General features: G+C 44.1%; 1 protein-coding gene across 4 annotated transcripts in view; it reads right to left on the minus strand.

Annotated features, from left to right (window-relative positions):
• Nucleotides 1-12,274, minus strand: part of MLANA (melan-A) — a 33,071-nt gene that overhangs the window by 18,607 nt on the left and 2,190 nt on the right. Inside the window, exons 2-3 of one of the 4 annotated variants that reach the window (XM_050946019.1) lie at nucleotides 7,909-8,009; nucleotides 5,785-5,850 (exon numbers count right to left, since the gene is read on the minus strand). The exons of 1 other annotated variant lie outside the window; for it this stretch is intronic. The gene's annotated coding sequence lies outside the window, so the exon portion shown is untranslated. Of the gene's footprint in view, nucleotides 1-5,784; nucleotides 5,851-7,908; nucleotides 8,030-12,274 lie in introns of all 4 variants that reach the window. 2 more of the 4 variants (XM_050946021.1, XM_050946018.1) reach the window with 2 other exon arrangements.

Here is a 12,274-nt window from a genome sequence, read left to right on the forward strand (position 1 = left end):
CCAGAATGTAGCTCTAATATTGTTACCAGTATTAGGGCACGTCAGATATGTGTAGTAAGTTTGTCAGGCAATAAGAATAGGTGGCAATTTGTACTCTTTTATCAATCTACATTTGAAGATTCTAAATAACCTTCAAAGATTCATGAAGTCACATGTTACGGTTGTGTGTTAGACAAATAATAGTATCTCCATTCTGCAGATGGAGAAACTGAGGCACGGCAAGTGTAAATGACTCTTTCCCAGATCATGTTACAAGTCAGTGGCAGAGCCAGGAATAGAGTTCAGAAATCCTGAATCCCAGTCTCCTGTTTGAATGCAACCCATTTAAGGAAATTCCCCATAAATATTTAATTTACCCTCAGTCAAAGTCTGATCCTGTGAATTCAGTGGAAGTTGAAGATGCTTAGCATCTAGCAGGATCAGGCTCACAGAAAGGAGAAAAATTCAAGTACTGAGCTTTGTGACGCTTAAATGAAAGGCACTAGGTAAGAGCAAAGTGATATTTTATTATTATTATAATTATAATTTATTAATCAGTTTTTCTTTTCTTTTTATTTAAGCGCCAACAATGGCACCTTAAGAGGCAGGAAACACCACTGAGGTGAATGAGGTACCAAAAAAAGGGGGAGAAGGGGCAGAGCAAATCTCTCTTCATGTAAATGGCTAGTACTGTGACACAATCATTATAAAAGCTACATTACACCAGAACTATGTAACCAGTTACAAAAGGGATTGTTTGACTTGAAGATATTTTCATACTGAAAGTCAACTGCTAAGTGTCTTTTTAATAAGTGAGCGACAAACACATCAGAATAAACCTTTGTTAATTGTCATCAGATTAAAAGTCTGGGGGGGGAAGCAAAGAACACAAACAGCAATGCATGCTGAAATCCACTTAATGTCTGTGCCGTGTAATCACTGTACAATCAGATACTTTCTAATCTTTATCTGGGGTTATAAATTGGCTCTGACTACACCCTTAGGTGTAGTCACATCAGTTTTGCCCCCACAACTTTCAGGTGTTACACAGCTGCTGCTAATGATTGTTCCTGGAGCATAGAGGTAAGAAGCCAGCTTATTTAATAAAATCTTCCTTTCCTATTCCGTTAATGTCATTTAAGTGAGGGATAGTCTAAACTAATATAGGCAATAAGGAAGTTCACATACATATCTTAACAAGAAGGCTGAGAATGGCAGAATGTTGCCTAGAAGGCAGTCTAAAATAATTAAAGCATAACACCATACTATGGATTATTTTACCTTCTTCAGATAATAGCAGCCTAGGTCTGAGCTGGATATGCAGCTCTTCCTCTACTTTCCAGTGTCACATAAACTCTTGTATTGCAAACCACCAGTTCCTGTTATTCATTCTTCTCCATGTTCAGTCTAGTCAAACAAACCAGTCTCTCTCATTTGGGATATATGCATTGTACAGGATTTTTAGCCCAAACAGCAGTATAAGATAGGAACTCCTTTTTATCTAAGTCATTTGTATGCTCTTCCTATACTCAGAGAGGCAGTTGTACACTATTCAGAAACCAGAGAAAGCAAGGTTGGGGTGGGGAGGTAGGTGGGTAAGAATTCATAATTGGTGTGGTTGTATTTGTATTAGGCATGGGTGTTTGGATCGACAGTTATGGTTCTCCCCAAGAATCGGGCAAGCCTGAAAGTTTGGATCTGAATCATGCCAGTGTTTGTTGAGAACTAGAGTTTGGTTGTGGCTCATCTCACATTTCTGAGTGTGTATGCCATGGGTCAGATCCTTCACCACACCTGAGGAGTACACGATACAAGGCAGCTCAAGGGGACTGCAAAGGTGCTACAAAACTTGCCTTTGTGCTCGCCAAATCCTGGGGCTGCTGCATGCACAATCAGACCCTTTTACCACATTAGAGCTGGATTGCAAAGTTCTTTTATGGGGCCCAATTCCTTTTGTGAATAAGTGCTTTGCTGCATCAGGGCCTGAGTTTGCACTGTACTTCGCATCTCCCAGCTTTGGCTGCTAGTTTTTGGTTGCTGATTCTGTGCTTGGTAAGAATACATTTCACTGTGGTACAGGTAGTCTACTGGTGTTACTCTTCTGTGCAGGGTTCTGTAGCAGTAGCTTGTTTGGTTTGCTTGTCCTAGTGATCCAGTGATTTACGTGCTAGTGACTTGATCAATTTTCAGTGTGGGGGTATATTAGGGTATGTCTACATCTACAATTTTGCAGCGCTGGTTGTTACAGCTGTATTAGTACAGCTGTATAGGGCCAGCGCTGCAGAGTGGCCACACTTACAGCAACCAGCGCTGCAAGTGGTGTTAGATGTGGCCACACTGCAGCACTGTTGGGCAGCTTGCAGGGGGGTTCGGGGAACGCGAGAGCCAACCGCGGGGAAGCAGGTCTCCTTCCCCGCGGTGTGCTCTCGCGTTCCCCGAACCCCCCTGCAAGCAGGTCTCCTTCCCCGCGGTTTGCTCCGGTTTTCCCCGAACTCCCCGCAAGCAGGTCTCCTTCTCCGCGGTTTGCAGGGGGGTTCGGGGAACGCGAGAGCAAACCGTGGGGAAGGAGACCTGCTTGCGGGGGGGGGTCGGGGAACGCGAGAGCAAACCGCGGGGAAGGAGACCTGCTTGCGGGGGGGTTCGGGGAACACCGGAGCAAACTGTGGGGAAGGAGACCTGCTTGCGGGGGGGGGTCGGGGAACGCGAGAGCAAACCGCGGGGAAGGAGACCTGCTTGCGGGGGGGTTCGGGGAACACCGGAGCAAACTGTGGGGAAGGAGACCTGCTTGCGGGGGGGGGTTCGGGGAACGCGAGAGCAAACCGCGGGGAAAGAGACCTGCTTGATTACCAGAGAGGCTTCCTCAGGTATGCTGGGATACCTGCTTATTCCACAGAGGTCAAGAAAAACGCTGGTGAGTGTCTACACCTGATGACCAGCGCTGGATCACCAGTGCTGGATCCTCTACACCCGAGGTTCGACCGGGTGTACGGCCAGCGCTGCAAACAGGGAGTTGCAGCGCTGGTCATGCCCTGCAGATGTGTACGCCTCCTAAGTTGCAGCGCTGTAACCCCCTCACCAGCGCTGCAACTTTGTGGTGTAGACAAGGCCTAAGTTTGTTTGTTCCACTGGCCAGGAGGGAAGCACTGTTAAGTCTTTGGGAGTGATATTATTAAAAATTGATATTTTCTTTTGGTTTTAGCTTTTAATCCTCTGGTGCATTGCAGGGAAAGGGAATATTTGCTGCTTTGTCTGAGGTGACATCAGGCATTTAGGAGTCATTTCTCAGTGCTGATTAAGAGGAGAAAATAGACCCAGTTCTGCTCTGCAGCAGATTGACACAGCTATGCAGAGGCAGAGTGAAGAGTAAAGGAACGTTTTGAGACTCTTCAGGGCTCAACTCAAATCTGTGGGAGGAATAAGATGAGCTCCTTAGCACCACAGAGGAAAAGGGGAGGAGGATGGGTCAATGTAGCACTGTGTTTTCCTCTTCCTTCCCCCCATGCAATAGTAAACTCAGAGGCTTCAGCCAAATTATACTTTATTGCTGATATGAATTCTGGATTGAAAAAATATGCTGGAATGCTACATAGCCCATACCAGCCCATTTCAGCCTTCGCTGTAGAAGGTAGGTTGCCAGGTTCAATACACAGCATCCTCAGGTATAAGTGTTACTGTCTAAACTATAAACTGCTGAACTAAAAACAAATGTCAAAACCATTTGCAGATGCACTTCAGCTCTTCAACTGTGTATGAGCAGTTTTGGTACAATTATTATTGATGTTAGGGAGCAATGCTAAAATGACAATTATCTCCCTCTCCTAAAAACCCTTAATAATACTTTTGCACTTCAGTAGTGTCTCCCATCAAAAGGTCTCAATGTGTATTATAAACCTGAGAATTAAGACACACAAATTCAGTGTAAACTTTTCGTGCTCAGTGCAATTGATGTTCAGGCCCAATGTATCTCAAGTTCAGAATCCAAAATTTGAGGCACACAAAAACAGTGGCCACTTCTTAAAATGTTGGCCCAAATTATTTGCCCAGTGTCAACTGGAGCCACATCTAGAGGCAATGTTAATGGGCGAAAATGGGTGTATATGAGGGTGAGGGAATACAAAATGAGGTAAATAGTGAAGGGCAAGAAGTAGGTAAAAGAAGATGAGAATTCAAATGGGTGTAGGGGAGGCTACTTTAGCTTACACCTGCACTCTCCTGTTCCTTTCTTTTTCTGTTACCCCTTGTCGACTGGCTCCTCAGTACATGTTACACCAGCCTAGACTCCCTCCTACCACTTACCAACTTACACCACCACTACACATAATATCTGAATTTGATCTAGCAAATCTGTAGGAGATCTGGGAATAGAATCCATATTTCACAACCTTATTCTTACCCTTAGATTCACGAATGGGATGTCTACACTACAAAATTAGGTCAAATTAGTTTAAGTCGACATTTAGCCTCCGATTTTACAAAGTTGATGCTGTATGTCCCCACTATGCACATTCTATTGGTGGAGCGCATCCTCGCTACCATGGCTAACATCGACTCACGGAGCAAGGCAGTGTGGGCAGCTATCCCACAGTTCCTGCTGCAAATTGGAATTCTGGGTTAGTCTCCCAATGCCTGATGGGACAAAACATTTCTGCCAGTTGTTTTGGATACATGTCATCAGCCTCCCATGATGCACTTGCCTCCTCCATCCCTTCCTGCGTCCCTGAAAAAAACGGCCAACAGTCATTTTTGTATCTAAGCTTGGGTTACCCGTGCAGATGCCATAGGATGGACCCCGCTCAGCTGTACACTGTTGTTGTGAGCATTGCAAACAATTCATGCATCGTCCTGCGGTATTGCAGAGCCTAGCCAGGAGCTGCCACGCAGAAGAATGTGATGCCATGCAAATAGCCGTGCTGGAAGCCATGGAATGGAGCAATTTGCAGATGCTGGTGGCAGCAGCTGAGCTTGTTGACATGGTGGAATGCGGCCTTTGAGCCGGGGAAATGAGAACAGACTGGTGGGACTGCATTGTTATGCAGGTATGGGATGAGGAGCAGTGGCTGCATAACTTTCGAATGCATAAGGCTACTTTCATGGAACTTTGCGAATTGCTTTCCCCAGCCCTGAAATACAGCAATACTAAAATGAGACCTGCTCTGACAGTTGAGAAGCGAGTGGCAGTAGCCCTATGGAAGCTTGCAACGCCAGACCGCTACCAGTCAGTGGGGAATCAGTTTGGAGTGGGTAAAGCTACCGTGGGGGCTGCTGTGATTCAAGTAGTCAGGGCAATCAATTCATTTCTGCTAAGAATGGTAGTGACTCTGGGAAATTTGCAGGACATAGTGGATGGTTTTGCCATGATGGGGTTCCCTAAATGTGGTGGGGTGGTAGACGGAATGCATATCCCTATCTTGGCACTAGATATTCTTACCAAAGAGTACATGAACTCAAAGGGGAACTTATCAGTAGTGTTGCAAGCGCTAGTGGATCACAAGGGCCATTCACCGACATCAAAATGGAATGGTTGGGAAAGGTACATAACGTGTGCATCCTTAGGAACTCCGGTCTCTTCAGAAAGCTGCAAGAAGGAACTTTCTTCCCAGATGGGAAAATAACTGTTGGTGACATTGAAATGCCAATAGTTACCCTTGGAGACCCAGCCTACCCCTTGCTCCCAGGGCTCATGAAGCTGTACACAGGCACCCTGGACAGAAATAAGAAGCAGTTCAACCAAAGGCTGAGCAAGTGCAGAATAGTGGTGAAATGTGCCTTTGTATGTTTAAAGGGGCGCTGGTGCAGTTTACTCACTAGGTTAGACCTCAGCGAAAGCAATATTCTCATTGTTGTTGCTGCTTGCTGTGTGCTCCATAATATCTGTGAAAGTAAGGGGAAAAAGTTTCTGGTGCGGTTGGGGGTTGAGGCAGATCACTTGGCTGCTAGTTATGAGCAGCCAGCCACCAGGGCAATAAGAAGAGCATATTGAGGCGCACTGCATCTCCAAGAGGCTTTGAAAACCAGTTTCATGAATGAGACAACACTGATGTGACACTTCTGTGTGTTGTTCCTTAGCAAGCTGCCCCCTTTTTTGCATGTACTGCCCTGTAAACTAAACCTCCACCAACCACAGTGTGCACAGTGAATAAAGAGCCTGTTGTCCTCAACCCATGCATTTATATTATGCTAAGAAACACTGAACAGAGACCTCAATGAATAGCAAAGATGACATGGGGGGAAGGGCAAGGACATGTAGCTTATTACAATTGCACTGTCTAGCAATCAAAGCTGTGAGAATGAGAGCCTTCTGCTCCATGAAGAATCCCCTGGAGTTGAGTTCAAGGGATAATGGAGCTCCTCCCCCCCCCCACATTCTAGGACATCTGGGAGAGGAGGATATGGAACTTGGTGAGGAGGACAGCTGGTTCATCATTGGGTGCAGCAGGACTCTAAGGTCCAGCTGCCTTTACTGCACTTCAACCAGCTGCCTCAACATGTCTGTTTACTGCCCCATAAGCTGCAACATCTCTTGTGTGTTACGCTCCTGTTCCTGGCAGGCTTTCCAGCCCTCTTGGTTGGAGTGCATGCTCTCTGACAGTGTAAGCCTCCATGCAGTCAGCTGAGCCCTGTCAGTCTTGGAGGAACGCATCAAATCACAGAACATGTCTTCCCTTGTCTGCTTTTTTTGCCTTCTAATCTGGGAAATCCTTTGTGCTAGTGTGGAGGAAGCACCCACAGACAAGGTTGCAGCTGCAAGGAAACAAAAACCACAAGGGTAGCCTTACAGAACATACATTGTTGAAAACAGAAGGTTAACTCTTGCAATGAATGAAACACTTCACCGCAGTAAATACATTCTGTGAGGTACACAGACACATTTTGTCTTTTAAATGAAGCACCTACCAGTAAGGTACAACACATGGCAGAGTGCTGGACAGCAGATTTCAGTTTGCAGGCAGGCATGGTAAGCATAAACAAAAGGATAGGTGGTGTCAGTGCCCCCTGGGGAAATTTTTTGGTGTGGAAACTCTTGGCACATAAACAGGCTTTTCCGGGGAGCATCCTTTGTGTAGCTGGATTGGCCGCCACTGTATCCCAATTGTTTACCTCAGATTAAACATTAACCATAATCAGAGCCTTAACTAGAGATTTTTGTGCCCGAGGCAAGAGATGGGGCGGCACGTCTGGCTCTTCAGCGATGGGTTCCTTTCGGAGGGAAGAACCAGCCAATGAATTTCGGCCAAAGAGACGGATGTGCCGCCTCTCTCCCTTGCCGACGACTGGCGGCAATTTGGCAACGGGTACCTCAGTCCCTCTCGGGTGATGTACTTGCTGCTGAATTGCCACTGAAGGAGAGACTTTCTGTGCCCCTCACTTTCCACACCTGAGGCAAGTGCCTCACTCGCCTTGCCCTCGCTACGGCACTGACCATAATTGCATTCTTAACCTAGGGTTGGCCATGAATGTAGATGCTCAAGCCATGAGTTCTCAAACTCTGAGTCTGCTGACTTGAGTCCCACTAACTTTGGGCTTACATTGCAGCGTAGACATGCCCTTTAAAAGAGAGTCCCCTCAGAGGTGATTTGGTTCTGATTAATGTACACGCAGGAGACAGAAGGCTTTGAAGTTGAGATATAGAAAGAGTTATTCATTCTGTTGGTTTACTGTTCATGACAAATAGTTCATTGTCTCAATATCACTTCTACTCTTGGGGGAATTGTGCATCACTGCACGTGCACAGAATTCATGACCCTGTGGATTTCTGAAGGGGAAGCAAAGGGAAGCCACAAGAGCGGACAGGCGCCCCTCCCTGGCACTAGGCAGGTTGGTTTGGACACTGTGGCCTGGTCTACACTAGGGGGCGGGGTCAATGTAAGATACGCAACTTCAGCTATGTGAATAGCGTAGCTGAAGTCAAAGTATCTTATTTCGACTTACCTCCCATCCTCATGGTGTGGGATTGACGGCCGCAGCTCCCTCTGTCGACTCTGCTACCGCCGCTTGCTCTGGTGGAGTTCCGGAGTTGACGGGAGCACATTCTGGGATTGATATATTGCATCTAGATGAGACACGATATATCGATCCCCGATAAACTGATCACTACCCGCCGATGCGGCGGGTAGTGTAGCCATACCCCCAGAGTAGCTGGTAGAGACATAAATGAGCATAGGGGAGGGGAAGGGTGAAGAAGGAGGGCTGGGCTGTCATGTGTGAAGGAGAGAGAGACTCTGTCCCTTTCTCTCACTATTGCAGCATGTTCGGTATGGAAGGGCAGGGCTTTTGGGGTGTTTCTGAGGAGGTAGGCATGGGACAGGCTCTATCCCCTCAGGCAGAGCAGACTGTAGTAGCCTGCCTGCTTAGTGAATTGTTCCATTGTTCTTAGTGAATTCCCCCTGGAGTATGAAACAGGTGTAAAAATTTTAAAGCTCCTTTACATTGCCAAAGTGATGTAAAGGAGCCTTATTGTAAAGGACAGTGTGGTCTTATAAATGCTTATGGTGCTTTAGTGATTAGAACTGGTCTAAATTTCTGGACTGAAAACATTTCCTATCAAAATGTGCTTCATGAACTGTTTGCTATTGATCTTTCTGGAGATATTCAGTAGCCAGTATAAATTTGTGAGTTTTGAGTCCCCAGCCCTCACTTGCTCTTCAGTTGTGTATGATGTAACACTGAGCATATGGCTGCATATATTTGTAGACTAATAACTGGAAGTAAAGGGTCAATACTAGTTACATTATTAGAAGGGGTTTGTGGATCTCCTCCAATGCTCCCAAGCCCCATTCTCCATCCATTGTATTGTACTTTAAATAAATTACTAAAATAATTAAGACCAGCGTGATTATATTGTGTAATTTTCCTGTGAGAGACTTGCTGTGCTCTGTATTAGTGTCACAGCTTCTGCTGTTTGTTTATTCAGTTAAAGTTAACAGACAGTTATGAAAATGTATGGAAATACATGAGACGTATTTGCTCTTTGGACAGGCAGCTTTGTGCAGTACTACCACCTGAATTCTGTTTTTCCCTCTTCTGGTCCATTCCATAGCCCATAATAAACATGCCCCACCTCCTTCACTTTTTCATGAGAAAATGTTGGGGATAAAAGAAAAATCTCTAGAGAGTTTAAACTTGTGTGAATTCCATTTTGAATTCCTTTTGCATGTAAGAGTTTTGTACTCTACTAAGAGGCTTTTCTTGGATTATGACCTGTTTCAGTTTACAAGTGAAAGATGGAGGGAATGCCCTCCACCTGGCTGCAAGAGAAATGACCTCTGATCAGATCCAGCCTCAATCAGCTCAGCTTCTGACTGTATCAGGAGTTAGTTTCTGCTCAGCCTGTGTGAATAAGCACATGGTTCTTAGCGCTTTAACCATGTCACTGCTGCCTTAAGTGTCTTTTGTGTGGTGATGGGGAGCTGTGAGGCTAATGTAGGGGAAAAGAAAGCTGATAAAATACACTTCCTGTCTTCTGCAACTCCCTTTGCTGTACCTCAATGCCCATCCTCCAGTTTGTTGGAGCACCACAGTGTTGTTGTTGTTACTTTTACAGTGCCCAGACCGGAAGTGTTTGGATAGCTTTACAGAACAACTAGTAAAAAACAAACCCTGCTCCCAAGACAAGTTGCAGCAAGTGATGGTAAGAAACATTAGGGAGAGGTACGGGAGGGTATGAGGAATGGCAAAGTCATAACAACAATATCACACAGTTACCCAGTTTAAGGATGTGATTGTCACAATGACTGAATTAAAAGTGCTTTTTTAAAATGTTTTTCTTCTTTTTAGTGTGTGATGTTATTCACTGACAAAAAACATTGACTAACTCAGTGGGAGATGGGTGCCTAAATATCTTTGAAGGCTCTGGGCCTGGGAATTTTGTAGTTAATTTTAATAGGAGCAGGAGCAGGCCTCAAGTCCCTAAGGATCAAATACTGAATTTTTATTCTCTTTCTCCAATTAAAATAATGCTTAAAATCAAATCACATGCTCCAGTGAACAGGCTTTCCTGACAGATTGCCCTGTGAGAAAATGGAGTGGCAGTAAAAGGATTATATCCTAAGATCAGCATATATTTACTTGACATAAACAAAGTCAAACTGAAAAACTGCTGAATCATTAGGTCCAAAATTAGGTCAAATCTTTTTGTTAAGAAACCAAGCTTCCTTCCTGAGAAACATAGCTTAAAGGCTCTGTTCCATGGTATTTTTGACTGACGTTCAGGTCATATTGGAACATATGCATGGTGCAACATCCATCCAGCTGAACACAGGTTAAAAAGTGCTATGCTAAGTGCTGCGTCAACTTTTCCGAGCACATAAGAGTGTTGTCAGTTGGTGAAGTCTCACAAAACTCTCTTCAATAAGGCAGAGAATTGGTTATGAAGTTTTAATTGACAGAATAATAAAATGTATGCAGTATTGGTGTTGTTTTGGTCCAAAGATAGTAGAGACACAAGGTGGATGAGGTAATATCTTCCATTGGACCAACAGAAGATGGTCCAAAATACAATATTATCTTACCCACCTTGTCTGTTAGAATAATAAAACAGAACTTTGGCCTACAAAGCATGCTGTCAACACTGATAGGTCTCAGATTTGCTTCTAGCCTGGAAAATAAATATTTTTGGTTTCCAAATATCCCCAATAATAAAAAGTCCAAACAAACTCCAAATGACTTTTTTTTTAAAAGAGCTGAAACAATATTAAAAATTCTGATCCTCAAACTGAGGGTCCCTCGAATATAATAAACGTGGGACAGTGGGTTGCTTGCATTTCTACTCTTCCTGCTGCCTCAGTTCCAGTGAGCTGCAGGAGATTCAAATTTTTCACCTATTTCAGTCCCTTGCCCATTTACAAAATGAATGGGACTAGTTTTACTTGATTAGGGACCACAGAATTTGCCATGAAGCCAGCAAGCAGGGTAGGAGGAGGAGGTGAGATTCCTTTTTTCTTTTCTCATCTTTTAAAAAGATTTCATACCATCTACCATGTCAAGAATGTAGGACCTGTCTCTACAACCCTTATTCACTAGAGTAGTTCCTTGAATAATCATTAAATTCAAGTGATTCTGCTCTTAGGGAAGAATGGGCTTCTATTGGATTACTCAGGTAAGTAAGAGATGAGGAACCAGGCTCTTATTTTGTAAATTAGTCTCTGGAATGGTGGGCACAATGCTTTGGCATTGCTGGCATTATAGGTCAGGTAAAAATAAAGGACATGGGGCCCAGTCCTGAAGTCCTTACTTAGGTAAAACACCAAATGACTTCAAAAACTGAGTAAAGACTTCACTGAAGTGATGTGGATTTACACCAGCTGAAGATCTGGCCCCATATATTTTAAAAAACATTTTTCCTGACTTATGTTACTGACACCTTATTATAATGCAGATATTTACACAGATGATTAAACAAAGATTTTTCCATTTTGATTTAATTTCACACTTTTGTTGGTGCAGTTAATTCATTGTAACACAGTATGAGTTGCAAACTTTGTGTGGGAATGATCATATATGCTTACTTTAAGGAAAATCCTGTTACCATTGTTTTTTTTTTTTTTAACAATGGAAATTTTTCCAGTAATTTTCTTTTCAATCAAACTTGTTTTTATGGAAACTAATTTTTGTCCCCATAGTGTTCCCTTGTGGGGGTGGGGGAGGTGGGCTTGGGGACAGAAAGAGAACAAATAAGGAACAAATGGAAAGAATAAAGCAAGAAATGCACTAACTCCAGCACTATGCCAGGAGGCCTTAAAAAAAAAAAAATTGTGTAGTGACACAGACTGCAGTGAAATTTATAAACATACTCTTAACTTCAACATGTGAATTGCATCAGGTAAAAAGAGACTGCATTAGAATACGGAAACTTACAAAAAAACACCTTAAGTTTGTTGGGAATGTAGTCACTTCATTTCAACCTGTCCCTTCTCTTTCAGGCCTGTTTGTTTAGCCAAGAGGTGTCACAACTGCTGATTCTATGACTCAGATGGAAAAACATACAAGCAGGGAGGAAAGAAGATGGAAGAGCTTAGTTTTCTCCCTCTGGGGCTTATTCAGGTCTGTCAAATTTTGGACCAATTGATTATATATTTATTTACTAATCCAGGTTTAGGGTGCCTTGCACAGATCAAATGCATCTTAGGGCTTGTCTACATCAGAAAGTTGCAGCGCTGGTGAGGGAGTTACAGCGCTGCAACTTTGAAGGTGTACACATCTGCAGGGCACCACCAGCGCTGCAACTCCCTGTTTGCAGCGCTGGCCGTACTCCCGTTTTGTCTCGGGTGTAGAGGATCCAGCGCTGGTGATCCAGCGC

This window comes from Gopherus flavomarginatus, chromosome 3 (genome assembly GCF_025201925.1).
Source record: "Gopherus flavomarginatus isolate rGopFla2 chromosome 3, rGopFla2.mat.asm, whole genome shotgun sequence".
NCBI lineage: Eukaryota > Metazoa > Chordata > Testudines > Testudinidae > Gopherus > Gopherus flavomarginatus.